We start from the raw sequence: 17692 nt of genomic DNA, 5'->3' as shown, positions 1-17692 counted from the left end.
CACACACTTCCATCCCCTCTGTCTCTTCCCTCTTCCTGGATTCATTCAGACGTTCTTAAGACTCACAGCCTGTGCACAGCACACATACTTCCAGCCACTCTGCCTCTTCACTCTTCCTGGATTCACTCAGACGTTCTTAAGACTCACAGCCTGTGCACAGCACACATACTTCCAGCCACTCTGCCTCTTCCCTCTTCCTGGATTCACGTAGACGGTTTTAAGACTCACAGTCTATGCACATCCACACACTTCCATCCCCTCTGCCTGTTCCCTCTTCCTGGATTCACTCGAACGGTTTTAAGACTCACAGCCGGTGCACATCCAAACACTTCCAGGACCTCTGCCTCTTCCAGGATTCAATCAGACGTTCTTAAGTCTCCCTGCCTGTGCACAGCACACAGACTTCCAGCCCCTCTCCCTCTTCCTTCTTCCTGGATTCACGTAGACGGTTTTAAGAATCACAATCTATGCACATCCACACACTTCCACCCCCTCTCCCTCTTCCCTCTTCCTGGATGCACGTAGACGGTTTCATGACTCACAGTCTATGCACATCCACACTCTTCAATCCCCTCTGCCTGTTCCCTCTTCCTGGATTCACTCAGACGGTTTTAAGACTCACAGCCGGTGCACATCCACACACTTCCAGCCCCTCTGCCTCTTCCCTCTTCCTGGATTCACTCAAACGGTTTTAAGACTCACAGCCAGTGTACATCCACACACTTCCAGCCCCTCTGCTTCTCCCCTCTTCCTGGATTCATTCAGACGTTCTTAAGACTCGCTGCCTGTGCACAGCACACACACTTCCAGCCCCTCTGCCTCTTCCCTCTTCCTGGATTCATTCAGACGTTCTTAAGACTCGCTGCCTGTGCACAGCAGAAACACTTCCAGCCCCTCTCCCTCTTCCTTCTTCCTGGATTCACGTAGACGGTTTTAAGACTCACAGCCGGTGCACATCCACACACTTCCATCCCCTCTGTCTCTTCCCTCTTCCTGGATTCATTCAGACGTTCTTAAGACTCACAGCCTGTGCACAGCACACATACTTCCAGCCACTCTGCCTCTTCCCTTTTCCTGGATTCACTCAGACGTTCTTAAGACTCACAGCCTGTGCACAGCACACATACTTCCAGCCACTCTGCCTCTTCCCTCTTCCTGGATTCACGTAGACGGTTTTAAGACTCACAGCCGGTGCACATCCACACACTTCCAGCCCCTCTCCCTCTTCCTTCTTCCTGGATTCACGTAGACGGTTTTAAGAATCACAATCTATGCACATCCACACACTTCCACCCCCTCTCCCTCTTCCCTCTTCCTGGATTCACGTAGACGGTTTTATGACTCACAGTTTATGCACATCCACAAACTTCCAGCCCATCTGCCTCTTCCCTCTTCCTGGATTCACCCAAACGGTTTTAAGACTCACAGCCGGTGCACATCCAAACACTTCCAGCCCCTCTGCCTCTTCCTGGATTCATTCAGACGTTCTTAAGACTCGCTGCCTGTGCACAGCACACACACTTCCAGCCCCTCTCCCTCTTCCTTCTTCCTGGATTCACGTAGACGGTTTTAAGAATGACAATGTATGCACATCCACACACTTTCACCCCCTCTCCCTCTTCCCTCTTCCTGGATTCACGTAGACGGTTTTATGACTCACAGTCTATGCACATCCACACACTTCAATCCCCTCTGCCTGTTCCCTCTTCCTGGATTCACTCAGACGGTTTTAAGACTCACATCCGGTGCACATCCACACACTTCCAGCCCCTCTGCCTCTTCCCTCTTCCTGGATTCACTCAAACGGTTTTAAGACTCACAGCCGGTGTACATCCACACACTTCCAGCCCCTCTGCCTCTTCCCTCTTCCTGGATTCATTCAGACGTTCTTAAGACTCGCTGCCTGTGCACAGCACACACACTTCCAGCCCCTCTGCCTCTTCCCTCTTCCTGGATTCACTCAGACGTTCTTAAGACTCACAGCCTGTGCACAGCACAAACACTTCCAGCCCCTCTCCCTCTTCCTTCTTCCTGGATTCACGTAGACGGTTTTAAGACTCACAGTCTATGCACATCCACACACTTCCACCCCCTCTCCCTCTTCCCTCTTCCTGGATTCACTCAGACGTTCTTTAGACTCACAGCCGGTGCACATCCACACACTTCCAGCGCCTCTGCCTCTTCCGTCTTCCTGGATTCACTCAGATGTTCTTAAGACTCACATCCTGTGCACAGCACAAACACTTCCAGCCCCTCTCCCTCTTCCTTCTTCCTGGATTCACGTAGACGGTTTTAAGACTCACAGTCTATGCACATCCACACACTTCCACCCCCTCTCCCTCTTCCCTCTTCCTGGATTCATTTAGACGTTCTTAAGACTCACAAGCTATGCACATCCACACACTTTCACCCCCTCTGCCTCTTCCCTCATCCTGGATTCACCCAAACGGTTTTAAGACTCACAGCCGGTGCACATCCACACACTTCCAGCCCCTCTGCCTCTTCCCTCTTCCTGGATTCACCCAAACGGTTTTAAGACTCACAGCTGGTGCACATCCATACACTTCCAACCCCTCTGGCTCTTCCCTCTTCCTGGATTCACTCAAACGGTTTTAAGACTCACAGCCGGTGCATATCCACACACTTCCAGCCCCTCTGCCTCTTCCCTCTTCCTGGATTCACTCAGACGTTCTTAAGACTCACAGCCTGTGCACAACACAAACACTTCCAGCCCCTCTCCCTCTTCCTGGATTCACGTAGACGGTTTTAAGACTCACAATCTATGCACATCCACACACTTCAATCCCCTCTGCCTCTTCCCTCTTCCTGGATGCACGTAGACGGTTTCATGACTCACAGTCTATGCACATCCACACTCTTCAATCCCCTCTGCCTGTTCCCTCTTCCTGGATTCACTCAGACGGTTTTAAGACTCACAGCCGGTGCACATCCACACACTTCCAGCCCCTCTGCCTCTTCCCTCTTCCTGGATTCACTCAAACGGTTTTAAGACTCACAGCCAGTGTACATCCACACACTTCCAGCCCCTCTGCTTCTCCCCTCTTCCTGGATTCATTCAGACGTTCTTAAGACTCGCTGCCTGTGCACAGCACACACACTTCCAGCCCCTCTGCCTCTTCCCTCTTCCTGGATTCATTCAGACGTTCTTAAGACTCGCTGCCTGTGCACAGCAGAAACACTTCCAGCCCCTCTCCCTCTTCCTTCTTCCTGGATTCACGTAGACGGTTTTAAGACTCACAGTCTATGCACATCCACACACTTCCAACCCCTCTCCCTCTTCCCTCTTCCTGGATTCACTCAGACGTTCTTTAGACTCACACGCTATGCACATCCACACACTATCAGTCCCTCTGCCTCTTCCCTCATCCTGGATTCACTCAGACGGTTTTAAGACTCACAGCCGGTGCACATCCACACACTTCAAGTCCCTCTGCCTCTTCCCTCTTTCTGGATTCACCCAAACGGTTTTAAGACTCACAGCTGGTGCACATCCACACACTTCCAACCCCTCTGCCTCTTCCCTCTTCCTGGATTCACTCAAACGGTTTTAAGACTCACAGCCGGTGCATATCCACACACTTCCAGCCCCTCTGCCTCTTCCCTCTTCCTGGATTCACTCAGACGTTCTTAAGACTCACAGCCTGTGCACAGCACACACACTTCCAGGCCCTCTACCTCTTCATGGATTCACGTAGACGGTTTTAAGAGTCACAGTCTATGCACATCCACACACTTCCACCCCCTCTCCCTCTTCCCTCTTCCTGGATTCACTCAAACGGTTTTATGACTCAGTCTATGCACATCCACACACTTCCATGCCCTCTGCCTGTTCCCTCTTCCTGGATTCACTCAGACGTTCTTAAGACTCACAGCCTGTGCACAGCACACACAATTCCAGCCCCTCTCCCTCTTCCCTCTTCCTGGATTCACGTAGACGGTTTTAAGAATCACAATCTATGCACATCCACACACTTCCACCCCCGCTCCCTCTTCCCTCTTCCTGGATTCACGTAGACGGTTTTATGACTCACAGTCTATGCACATCCACACACTTCCATCCCCTCTGCCTGTTCCCTCTTCCTGGATTCACTCAGACGGTTTTAAGACTCACAGCCGGTGCACATCCACACACTTCCATCCCCTCTCCCTCTTCCCTCTTCCTGGATTCACTCAGACGGTTTTAAGACTCACAGTCTATGCACATCCACACACTTCAATCCCCTCTGCCTGTTCCCTCTTCCTGGATTCACTCATACGGTTTTAAGACTCACAGCCGGTGCACATCCACACACTTCCAGCCCCTCTGCCTCTTCCCTCTTCCTGGATTCACTCAAATGGTTTTAAGACTCACAGCCAGTGTACATCCACACACTTCCAGCCCCTCTGCCTCTTCCCTCTTCCTGGATTCACTCAGACGTTCTTTAGACTCACAAGCTATGCACATCCACACACTTCCAACCCCTCTGCCTCTTCCCTCTTCCTGGATTCACTCAAACGGTTTTAAGACTCACAGCCGGTGCATATCCACACACTTCCAGCCCCTCTGCCTCTTCCCTCTTCCTGGATTCATTCAGACGTTCTTAAGACTCGCTGCCTGTGCACAGCACACACATTTCCAGGCCCTCTGCCTCTTCCCTCTTCCTGGATTCACTCAGACGTTCTTTAGACTCACAAGCTATGCACATCCACACACTTTCAGCCCCTCTGCCTCTTCCCTCATCCTGGATTCACTCAGACGGTTTTAAGACTCACAGCCGGTGCACATCCACACACTTCCAGCCCCTCTGCCTCTTCCCTCTTCCTGGATTCACCCAAATGGTTTTAAGACTCACAGCTGGTGCACATCCACACACTTCCAACCCCTCTGCCTCTTCCCTCTTCCTGGATTCACTCAAACGGTTTTAAGACTCACAGCCGGTGCATATCCACACACTTCCAGCCCCTCTGCCTCTTCCCTCTTCCTGGATTCACTCAGATGTTCTTAAGACTCACAGCCTGTGCACAGCACACACAATTCCAGCCCCTCTCCCTCTTCCCTCTTCCTGGATTCACGTAGACGGTTTTAAGAATCACAATCTATGCACATCCACACACTTTCACCCCCTCTCCCTCTTCCCTCTTCCTGGATTCACGTAGACGGTTTTATGACTCACAGTCTATGCACATCCACACACTTCAATCCCCTCTGCCTGTTCCCTCTTCCTGGATTCACTCAGACGGTTTTAAGACTCACATCCGGTGCACATCCACACACTTCCAGCCCCTCTTCCTCTTCCCTCTTCCTGGATTCACTCAAACGGTTTTAAGACTCACAGCCGGTGTACATCCACACACTTCCAGCCCCTCTGCCTCTTCCCTCTTCCTGGATTCATTCAGACGTTCTTAAGACTCGCTGCCTGTGCACAGCACACACACTTCCAGCCCCTCTGCCTCTTCCCTCTTCCTGGATTCACTCAGACGTTCTTAAGACTCACAGCCTGTGCACAGCACAAACACTTCCAGCCCCTCTCCCTCTTCCTTCTTCCTGGATTCATGTAGACGGTTTTAAGACTCACAGTCTATGCACATCCACACACTTCCACCCCCTCTCCCTCTTCCCTCTTCCTGGATTCACTCAGACGTTCTTTAGACTCACAGCCGGTGCACATCCACACACTTCCAGCGCCTCTGCCTCTTCCGTCTTCCTGGATTCACTCAGATGTTCTTAAGACTCACATCCTGTGCACAGCACAAACACTTCCAGCCCCTCTCCCTCTTCCTTCTTCCTGGATTCACGTAGACGGTTTTAAGACTCACAGTCTATGCACATCCACACACTTCCACCCCCTCTCCCTCTTCCCTCTTCCTGGATTCATTTAGACGTTCTTAAGACTCACAACCTATGCACATCCACACACTTTCACCCCCTCTGCCTCTTCCCTCATCCTGGATTCACTCAGACGGTTTTAAGACTCACAGCCTGTGCACATCCACACACTTCCAGCCCCTCTGCCTCTTCCCTCTTCCTGGATTCACCCAAACGGTTTTAAGACTCACAGCTGGTGCACATCCATACACTTCCAACCGCTCTGCCTCTTCCCTCTTCCTGGATTCACTCAAACGGTTTTAAGACTCACAGCCGGTGCATATCCACACACTTCCAGCCCCTCTGCCTCTTCCCTCTTCCTGGATTCACTCAGACGTTCTTAAGACTCACAGCCTGTGCACAACACAAACACTTCCAGCCCCTCTCCCTCTTCCTGGATTCACGTAGACGGTTTTAAGACTCACAATCTATGCACATCCACACACTTCCACCCCCTCTCCCTCTTCCCTCTTCCTGGATTCACGTAGACGGTTTTATGACTCACAGTCTATGCACATCCACACACTTCCATCCCCTCTGCCTGTTCCCTCTTCCTGGATTCACTCAGACGGTTTTAAGACTCACAGCCGGTGCACATCCACACACTTCCATCCCCTCTGTCTCTTCCCTCTTCCTGGATTCATTCAGACGTTCTTAAGACTCACAGCCTGTGCACAGCACACATACTTCCAGCCACTCTGCCTCTTCCCTCTTCCTGGATTCACTCAGACGTTCTTAAGACTCACAGCCTGTGCACAGCACACATACTTCCAGCCACTCTGCCTCTTCCCTCTTCCTGGATTCACGTAGACGGTTTTAAGACTCACAGTCTATGCACATCCACACACTTCCATCCCCTCTGCCTGTTCCCTCTTCCTGGATTCACTCGAACGGTTTTAAGACTCACAGCCGGTGCATATCCAAACACTTCCAGCCCCTCTGCCTCTTCCTGGATTCATTCAGACGTTCTTAAGTCTCCCTGCCTGTGCACAGCACACACACTTCCAGCCCCTCTCCCTCTTCCTTCTTCCTGGATTCACGTAGATGGTTTTAAGAATCACAATCTATGCACATCCACACAGTTCCACCCCCTCTCCCTCTTCCCTCTTCCTGGATTCACGTAGACGGTTTTATGACTCACAGTTTATGCACATCCACACACTTCAATCCCCTCTGCCTGTTCCCTCTTCCTGGATTCACTCAGACGGTTTTAAGACTCACAGCCGGTGCACATCCACACACTTCCAGCCCCTCTGCCTCTTCCCTCTTCCTGGATTCACTCAAACGGTTTTAAGACTCAGAGGCGGTGTACATCCACACACTTCCAGCCCCTCTGCTTCTCCCCTCTTCCTGGATTCATTCAGACGTTCTTAAGACTCGCTGCCTGTGCACAGCACACACACTTCCAGCCCCTCTGCCTCTTCCCTCTTCCTGGATTCACTCAGACGTTCTTAAGACTCACAGCCTGTGCACAGCAGAAACACTTCCAGCCCCTCTCCCTCTTCCTTCTTCCTGGATTCACGTAGACGGTTTTAAGACTCACAGTCTATGCACATCCACACACTTCCACCCCCTCTCCCTCTTCCCTCTTCCTGGATTCACTCAGACGTTCTTTAGACTCACAAGCCATGCACATCCACACACTTTCAGCCCCTCTGCCTCTTCCCTCATCCTGGATTCACGCAGACGGTTTTAAGACTCACAGCCGGTGCACATCCACACACTTCCAGCCCCTCTGCCTCTTCCCTCTTTCTGGATTCACCCAAACGGTTTTAAGACTCACAGCTGGTGCACATCCACACACTTCCAACCCCTCTGCCTCTTCCCTCTTCCTGGATTCACCCAAACGGTTTTAAGACTCACAGCTGGTGCACATCCATACACTTCCAACCCCTCTGCCTCTTCCCTCTTCCTGGATTCACTCAAACGGTTTTAAGACTCACAGCCGGTGCATATCCACACACTTCCAGCCCCTCTGCCTCTTCCCTCTTCCTGGATTCACTCAGACGTTCTTAAGACTCACAGCCTGTGCACAACACAAACACTTCCAGCCCCTCTCCCTCTTCCTGGATTCACGTAGACGGTTTTAAGACTCACAATCTATGCACATCCACACACTTCCACCCCCTCTCGCTCTTCCCTCTTCCTGGATTCACGTAGACGGTTTTATGACTCACAGTCTATGCACATCCACACACTTCCATCCCCTCTGCCTGTTCCCTCTTCCTGGATTCACTCAGACGGTTTTAAGACTCACAGCCGGTGCACATCCACACACTTCCATCCCCTCTGTCTCTTCCCTCTTCCTGGATTCATTCAGACGTTCTTAAGACTCACAGCCTGTGCACAGCACACATACTTCCAGCCACTCTGCCTCTTCCCTCTTCCTGGATTCACTCAGACGTTCTTAAGACTCACAGCCTGTGCACAGCACACATACTTCCAGCCACTCTGCCTCTTCCCTCTTCCTGGATTCACGTAGACGGTTTTAAGACTCACAGCCGGTGCACATCCACACACTTCCAGCCCCTCTCCCTCTTCCTTCTTCCTGGATTCACGTAGACGGTTTTAAGAATCACAATCTATGCACATCCACACACTTCCACCCCCTCTCCCTCTTCCCTCTTCCTGGATTCACGTAGACGGTTTTATGACTCACAGTTTATGCACATCCACAAACTTCCAGCCCATCTGCCTCTTCCCTCTTCCTGGATTCACCCAAACGGTTTTAAGACTCACAGCCGGTGCACATCCAAACACTTCCAGCCCCTCTGCCTCTTCCTGGATTCATTCAGACGTTCTTAAGACTCGCTGCCTGTGCACAGCACACACACTTCCAGCCCCTCTCCCTCTTCCTTCTTCCTGGATTCACGTAGACGGTTTTAAGAATCACAATCTATGCACATCCACACACTTTCACCCCCTCTCCCTCTTCCCTCTTCCTGGATTCACGTAGACGGTTTTAAGACTCACAGCCGGTGCACATCCACACACTTCCAGCCCCTCTGCCTCTTCCCTCTTCCTGGATTCACTCAGACGGTTTTAAGACTCACATCCGGTGCACATCCACACACTTCCAGCCCCTCTGCCTCTTCCCTCTTCCTGGATTCACTCAAACGGTTTTAAGACTCACAGCCGGTGTACATCCACACACTTCCAGCCCCTCTGCCTCTTCCCTCTTCCTGGATTCATTCAGACGTTCTTAAGACTCGCTGCCTGTGCACAGCACACACACTTCCAGCCCCTCTGCCTCTTCCCTCTTCCTGGATTCACTCAGACGTTCTTAAGACTCACAGCCTGTGCACAGCACAAACACTTCCAGCCCCTCTCCCTCTTCCTTCTTCCTGGATTCACGTAGACGGTTTTAAGACTCACAGTCTATGCACATCCACACACTTTCACCCCCTCTGCCTCTTCCCTCATCCTGGATTCACTCAGACGGTTTTAAGACTCACAGCCGGTGCACATCCATACACTTCCAGCCCCTCTGCCTCTTCCCTCTTCCTGGATTCACCCAAATGGTTTTAAGACTCACAGCTGGTGCACATCCATACACTTCCAACCCCTCTGCCTCTTCCCTCTTCCTGGATTCACTCAAACGGTTTTAAGACTCACAGCCGGTGTACATCCACACACTTCCAGCCCCTCTGCCTCTTCCCTCTTCCTGGATTCATTCAGACGTTCTTAAGACTCGCTGCCTGTGCACAGCACACACACTTCCAGCCCCTCTGCCTCTTCCTTCTTCCTGGATTCACGTAGACGGTTTTAAGACTCACAATCTATGCACATCCACACACTTCCACCCCCTCTCCCTCTTCCCTCTTCCTGGATTCACGTAGACGGTTTTATGACTCACAGTCTATGCACATCCACACACTTCCATCCCCTCTGCCTGTTCCCTCTTCCTGGATTCACTCAGACGGTTTTAAGACTCACAGCCGGTGCACATCCACACACTTCCATCCCCTCTGTCTCTTCCCTCTTCCTGGATTCATTCAGACGTTCTTAAGACTCACAGCCTGTGCACAGCACACATACTTCCAGCCACTCTGCCTCTTCCCTCTTCCTGGATTCACTCAGACGTTCTTAAGACTCACAGCCTGTGCACAGCACACATACTTCCAGCCACTCTGCCTCTTCCCTCTTCCTGGATTCACGTAGACGGTTTTAAGACTCACAGTCTATGCACATCCACACACTTCCATCCCCTCTGCCTGTTCCCTCTTCCTGGATTCACTCGAACGGTTTTAAGACTCACAGCCGGTGCATATCCAAACACTTCCAGGCCCTCTGCCTCTTCCTGGATTCATTCAGACGTTCTTAAGTCTCCCTGCCTGTGCACAGCACACACACTTCCAGCCCCTCTCCCTCTTCCTTCTTCCTGGATTCACGTAGACGGTTTTAAGAATCACAATCTATGCACATCCACACACTTCCACCCCCTCTCCCTCTTCCCTCTTCCTGGATTCACGTAGACGGTTTTATGACTCACAGTTTATGCACATCCACACACTTCAATCCCCTCTGCCTGTTCCCTCTTCCTGGATTCACTCAGACGGTTTTATGACTCACAGTCTATGCACATCCACACACTTCCAGCCCCTCTGCCTCTTCCCTCTTCCTGGATTCACTCAAACGGTTTTAAGACTCACAGGCGGTGTACATCCACACACTTCCAGCCCCTCTGCTTCTCCCCTCTTCCTGGATTCATTCAGACGTTCTTAAGACTCGCTGCCTGTGCACAGCACACACACTTCCAGCCCCTCTGCCTCTTCCCTCTTCCTGGATTCACTCAGACGTTCTTAAGACTCACAGCCTGTGCACAGCAGAAACACTTCCAGCCCCTCTCCCTCTTCCTTCTTCCTGGATTCACGTAGACGGTTTTAAGACTCACAGTCTATGCACATCCACACACTTCCACCCCCTCTCCCTCTTCCCTCTTCCTGGATTCACTCAGACGTTCTTTAGACTCACAAGCTATGCACATCCACACACTTTCAGCCCCTCTGCCTCTTCCCTCATCCTGGATTCACGCAGACGGCTTTAAGACTCACAGCCGGTGCACATCCACACACTTCCAGCCCCTCTGCCTCTTCCCTCTTTCTGGATTCACCCAAACGGTTTTAAGACTCACAGCTGGTGCACATCCACACACTTCCAACCCCTCTGCCTCTTCCCTCTTCCTGGATTCACCCAAACGGTTTTAAGACTCACAGCTGGTGCACATCCATACACTTCCAACCCCTCTGCCTCTTCCCTCTTCCTGGATTCACTCAAACGGTTTTAAGACTCACAGCCGGTGCATATCCACACACTTCCAGCCCCTCTGCCTCTTCCCTCTTCCTGGATTCACTCAGACGTTCTTAAGACTCACAGCCTGTGCACAACACAAACACTTCCAGCCCCTCTCCCTCTTCCTGGATTCACGTAGACGGTTTTAAGACTCACAATCTATGCACATCCACACACTTCCACCCCCTCTCCCTCTTCCCTCTTCCTGGATTCACGTAGACGGTTTTATGACTCACAGTCTATGCACATCCACACACCTCCATCCCCTCTGCCTGTTCCCTCTTCCTGGATTCACTCAGACGGTTTTAAGACTCACAGCTGGTGCACATCCACACACTTCCATCCCCTCTGTCTCTTCCCTCTTCCTGGATTCACTCAGACGTTCTTAAGACTCACAGCCTGTGCACAGCACACATACTTCCAGCCACTCTGCCTCTTCCCTCTTCCTGGATTCACGTAGACGGTTTTAAGACTCACAGCCGGTGCACATCCACACACTTCCAGCCCCTCTCCCTCTTCCTTCTTCCTGGATTCACGTAGACGGTTTTAAGAATCACAATCTATGCACATCCACACACTTCCACCCCCTCTCCCTCTTCCCTCTTCCTGGATTCACGTAGACGGTTTTATGACTCACAGTTTATGCACATCCACAAACTTCCAGCCCATCTGCCTCTTCCCTCTTCCTGGATTCACCCAAACGGTTTTAAGACTCACAGCCGGTGCACATCCAAACACTTCCAGCCCCTCTGCCTCTTCCTGGATTCATTCAGACGTTCTTAAGACTCGCTGCCTGTGCACAGCACACACACTTCCAGCCCCTCTCCCTCTTCCTTCTTCCTGGATTCACGTAGACGGTTTTAAGAATCACAATCTATGCACATCCACACACTTTCACCCCCTCTCCCTCTTCCCTCTTCCTGGATTCACGTAGACGGTTTTATGACTCACAGGCTATGCACATCCACACACTTCAATCCCCTCTGCCTGTTCCCTCTTCCTGGATTCACTCAGACGGTTTTAAGACTCACATCCGGTGCACATCCACACACTTCCAGCCCCTCTGCCTCTTCCCTCTTCCTGGATTCACTCAAACGGTTTTAAGACTCACAGCCGGTGTACATCCACACACTTCCAGCCCCTCTGCCTCTTCCCTCTTCCTGGATTCATTCAGACGTTCTTAAGACTCGCTGCCTGTGCACAGCACACACACTTCCAGCCCCTCTGCCTCTTCCCTCTTCCTGGATTCACTCAGACGTTCTTAAGACTCACAGCCTGTGCACAGCACAAACACTTCCAGCCCCTCTCCCTCTTCCTTCTTCCTGGATTCACGTAGACGGTTTTAAGACTCACAGTCTATGCACATCCACACACTTCCACCCCCTCTCCCTCTTCCCTCTTCCTGGATTCACTCAGACGTTCTTTAGACTCACAGCCGGTGCACATCCACACACTTCCAGCGCCTCTGCCTCTTCCGTCTTCCTGGATTCACTCAGATGTTCTTAAGACTCACATCCTGTGCACAGCACAAACACTTCCAGCCCCTCTCCCTCTTCCTTCTTCCTGGATTCACGTAGACGGTTTTAAGACTCACAGTCTATGCACATCCACACACTTCCACCCCCTCTCCCTCTTCCCTCTTCCTGGATTCATTTAGACGTTCTTAAGACTCACAAGCTATGCACATCCACACACTTTCACCCCCTCTGCCTCTTCCCTCATCCTGGATTCACTCAGACGGTTTTAAGACTCACAGCCGGTGCACATCCACACACTTCCAGCCCCTCTGCCTCTTCCCTCTTCCTGGATTCACCCAAACGGTTTTAAGACTCACAGCTGGTGCACATCCATACACTTCCAACCCCTCTGCCTCTTCCCTCTTCCTGGATTCACTCAAACGGTTTTAAGACTCACAGCCGGTGCATATCCACACACTTCCAGCCCCTCTGCCTCTTCCCTCTTCCTGGATTCACTCAGACGTTCTTAAGACTCACAGCCTGTGCACAACACAAACACTTCCAGCCCCTCTCCCTCTTCCTGGATTCACGTAGACGGTTTTAAGACTCACAATCTATGCACATCCACACACTTCCACCCCCTCTCCCTCTTCCCTCTTCCTGGATTCACGTAGACGGTTTTATGACTCACAGTCTATGCACATCCACACACTTCCATCCCCTCTGCCTGTTCCCTCTTCCTGGATTCACTCAGACGGTTTTAAGACTCACAGCCGGTGCACATCCACACACTTCCATCCCCTCTGTCTCTTCCCTCTTCCTGGATTCATTCAGACGTTCTTAAGACTCACAGCCTGTGCACAGCACACATACTTCCAGCCACTCTGCCTCTTCCCTCTTCCTGGATTCACTCAGACGTTCTTAAGACTCACAGCCTGTGCACAGCACACATACTTCCAGCCACTCTGCCTCTTCCCTCTTCCTGGATTCACGTAGACGGTTTTAAGACTCACAGTCTATGCACATCCACACACTTCCATCCCCTCTGCCTGTTCCCTCTTCCTGGATTCACTCGAACGGTTTTAAGACTCACAGCCGGTGCATATCCAAACACTTCCAGGCCCTCTGCCTCTTCCTGGATTCATTCAGACGTTCTTAAGTCTCCCTGCCTGTGCACAGCACACACACTTCCAGCCCCTCTCCCTCTTCCTTCTTCCTGGATTCACGTAGAGGGTTTTAAGAATCACAATCTATGCACATCCACACACTTCCACCCCCTCTCCCTCTTCCCTCTTCCTGGATTCACGTAGACGGTTTTATGACTCACAGTTTATGCACATCCACACACTTCAATCCCCTCTGCCTGTTCCCTCTTCCTGGATTCACTCAGACGGTTTTAAGACTCACAGCCGGTGCACATCCACACACTTCCAGCCCCTCTGCCTCTTCCCTCTTCCTGGATTCACTCAAACGGTTTTAAGACTCACAGGCGGTGTACATCCACACACTTCCAGCCCCTCTGCTTCTCCCCTCTTCCTGGATTCATTCAGACGTTCTTAAGACTCGCTGCCTGTGCACAGCACACACACTTCCAGCCCCTCTGCCTCTTCCCTCTTCCTGGATTCACTCAGACGTTCTTAAGACTCACAGCCTGTGCACAGCAGAAACACTTCCAGCCCCTCTCCCTCTTCCTTCTTCCTGGATTCAGGTAGACGGTTTTAAGACTCACAGTCTATGCACATCCACACACTTCCACCCCCTCTCCCTCTTCCCTCTTCCTGGATTCACTCAGACGTTCTTTAGACTCACAAGCTATGCACATCCACACACTTTCAGCCCCTCTGCCTCTTCCCTCATCCTGGATTCACGCAGACGGTTTTAAGACTCACAGCCGGTGCACATCCACACACTTCCAGCCCCTCTGCCTCTTCCCTCTTTCTGGATTCACCCAAACGGTTTTAAGACTCACAGCTGGTGCACATCCACACACTTCCAACCCCTCTGCCTCTTCCCTCTTCCTGGATTCACCCAAACGGTTTTAAGACTCACAGCCGGTGCATATCCACACACTTCCAGCCCCTCTGCCTCTTCCCTCTTCCTGGATTCACTCAGACGTTCTTAAGACTCACAGCCTGTGCACAACACAAACACTTCCAGCCCCTCTCCCTCTTCCTGGATTCACGTAGACGGTTTTAAGAATCACAATCTATGCACATCCACACACTTCCACCCCCTCTCCCTCTTCCCTCTTCCTGGATTCACGTAGACGGTTTTATGACTCACAGTCTATGCACATCCACACACTTCCATCCCCTCTGCCTGTTCCCTCTTCCTGGATTCACTCAGACGGTTTTAAGACTCACAGCCGGTGCACATCCACACACTTCCATCCCCTCTGTCTCTTCCCTCTTCCTGGATTCATTCAGACGTTCTTAAGACTCACAGCCTGTGCACAGCACACATACTTCCAGCCACTCTGCCTCTTCCCTCTTCCTGGATTCACTCAGACGTTCTTAAGACTCACAGCCTGTGCACAGCACACATACTTCCAGCCACTCTGCCTCTTCCCTCTTCCTGGATTCACGTAGACGGTTTTAAGACTCACAGCCGGTGCACATCCACACACTTCCAGCCCCTCTCCCTCTTCCTTCTTCCTGGATTCACGTAGACGGTTTTAAGAATCACAATCTATGCACATCCACACACTTCCACCCCCTCTCCCTCTTCCCTCTTCCTGGATTCACGTAGACGGTTTTATGACTCACAGTTTATGCACATCCACAAACTTCCAGCCCATCTGCCTCTTCCCTCTTCCTGGATTCACCCAAACGGTTTTAAGACTCACAGCCGGTGCACATCCAAACACTTCCAGCCCCTCTGCCTCTTCCTGGATTCATTCAGACGTTCTTAAGACTCGCTGCCTGTGCACAGCACACACACTTCCAGCCCCTCTCCCTCTTCCTTCTTCCTGGATTCACGTAGACGGTTTTAAGAATCACAATCTATGCACATCCACACACTTTCACCCCCTCTCCCTCTTCCCTCTTCCTGGATTCACGTAGACGGTTTTATGACTCACAGGCTATGCACATCCACACACTTCAATCCCCTCTGCCTGTTCCCTCTTCCTGGATTCACTCAGACGGTTTTAAGACTCACATCCGGTGCACATCCACACACTTCCAGCCCCTCTGCCTCTTCCCTCTTCCTGGATTCACTCAAACGGTTTTAAGACTCACAGCCGGTGTACATCCACACACTTCCAGCCCCTCTGCCTCTTCCCTCTTCCTGGATTCATTCAGACGTTCTTAAGACTCGCTGCCTGTGCACAGCACACACACTTCCAGCCCCTCTGCCTCTTCCCTCTTCCTGGATTCACTCAGACGTTCTTAAGACTCACAGCCTGTGCACAGCACAAACACTTCCAGCCCCTCTCCCTCTTCCTTCTTCCTGGATTCACGTAGACGGTTTTAAGACTCACAGTCTATGCACATCCACACACTTCCACCCCCTCTCCCTCTTCCCTCTTCTTGGATTCACTCAGACGTTCTTTAGACTCACAGCCGGTGCACATCCACACACTTCCAGCGCCTCTGCCTCTTCCGTCTTCCTGGATTCACTCAGATGTTCTTAAGACTCACATCCTGTGCACAGCACAAACACTTCCAGCCCCTCTCCCTCTTCCTTCTTCCTGGATTCACGTAGACGGTTTTAAGACTCACAGTCTATGCACATCCACACACTTCCACCCCCTCTCCCTCTTCCCTCTTCCTGGATTCATTTAGACGTTCTTAAGACTCACAAGCTATGCACATCCACACACTTTCACCCCCTCTGCCTCTTCCCTCATCCTGGATTCACTCAGACGGTTTTAAGACTCACAGCCGGTGCACATCCACACACTTCCAGCCCCTCTGCCTCTTCCCTCTTCCTGGATTCACCCAAACGGTTTTAAGACTCACAGCTGGTGCACATCCATACACTTCCAACCCCTCTGCCTCTTCCCTCTTCCTGGATTCACTCAAACGGTTTTAAGACTCACAGCCGGTGCATATCCACACACTTCCAGCCCCTCTGCCTCTTCCCTCTTCCTGGATTCACTCAGACGTTCTTAAGACTCACAGCCTGTGCACAACACAAACACTTCCAGCCCCTCTCCCTCTTCCTGGATTCACGTAGACGGTTTTAAGACTCACAATCTATGCACATCCACACACTTCCACCCCCTCTCCCTCTTCCCTCTTCCTGGATTCACGTAGACGGTTTTATGACTCACAGTCTATGCACATCCACACACTTCCATCCCCTCTGCCTGTTCCCTCTTCCTGGATTCACTCAGACGGTTTTAAGACTCACAGCCGGTGCACATCCACACACTTCCATCCCCTCTGTCTCTTCCCTCTTCCTGGATTCATTCAGACGTTCTTAAGACTCACAGCCTGTGCACAGCACACATACTTCCAGCCACTCTGCCTCTTCCCTCTTCCTGGATTCACTCAGACGTTCTTAAGACTCACAGCCTGTGCACAGCACACATACTTCCAGCCACTCTGCCTCTTCCCTCTTCCTGGATTCACGTAGACGGTTTTAAGACTCACAGTCTATGCACATCCACACACTTCCATCCCCTCTGCCTGTTCCCTCTTCCTGGATTCACTCGAACGGTTTTAAGACTCACAGCCGGTGCATATCCAAACACTTCCAGGCCCTCTGCCTCTTCCTGGATTCATTCAGACGTTCTTAAGTCTCCCTGCCTGTGCACAGCACACACACTTCCAGCCCCTCTCCCTCTTCCTTCTTCCTGGATTCACGTAGAGGGTTTTAAGAATCACAATCTATGCACATCCACACACTTCCACCCCCTCTCCCTCTTCCCTCTTCCTGGATTCACGTAGACGGTTTTATGACTCACAGTTTATGCACATCCACACACTTCAATCCCCTCTGCCTGTTCCCTCTTCCTGGATTCACTCAGACGGTTTTAAGACTCACAGCCGGTGCACATCCACACACTTCCAGCCCCTCTGCCTCTTCCCTCTTCCTGGATTCACTCAAACGGTTTTAAGACTCACAGGCG

This window comes from Natrix helvetica (assembly GCF_964273705.1).
Source record: "Natrix helvetica genome assembly, chromosome: W".
Taxonomy (NCBI): domain Eukaryota; kingdom Metazoa; phylum Chordata; class Lepidosauria; order Squamata; family Natricidae; genus Natrix; species Natrix helvetica.
Note: the sequence above shows the minus strand (reverse complement) of the source record.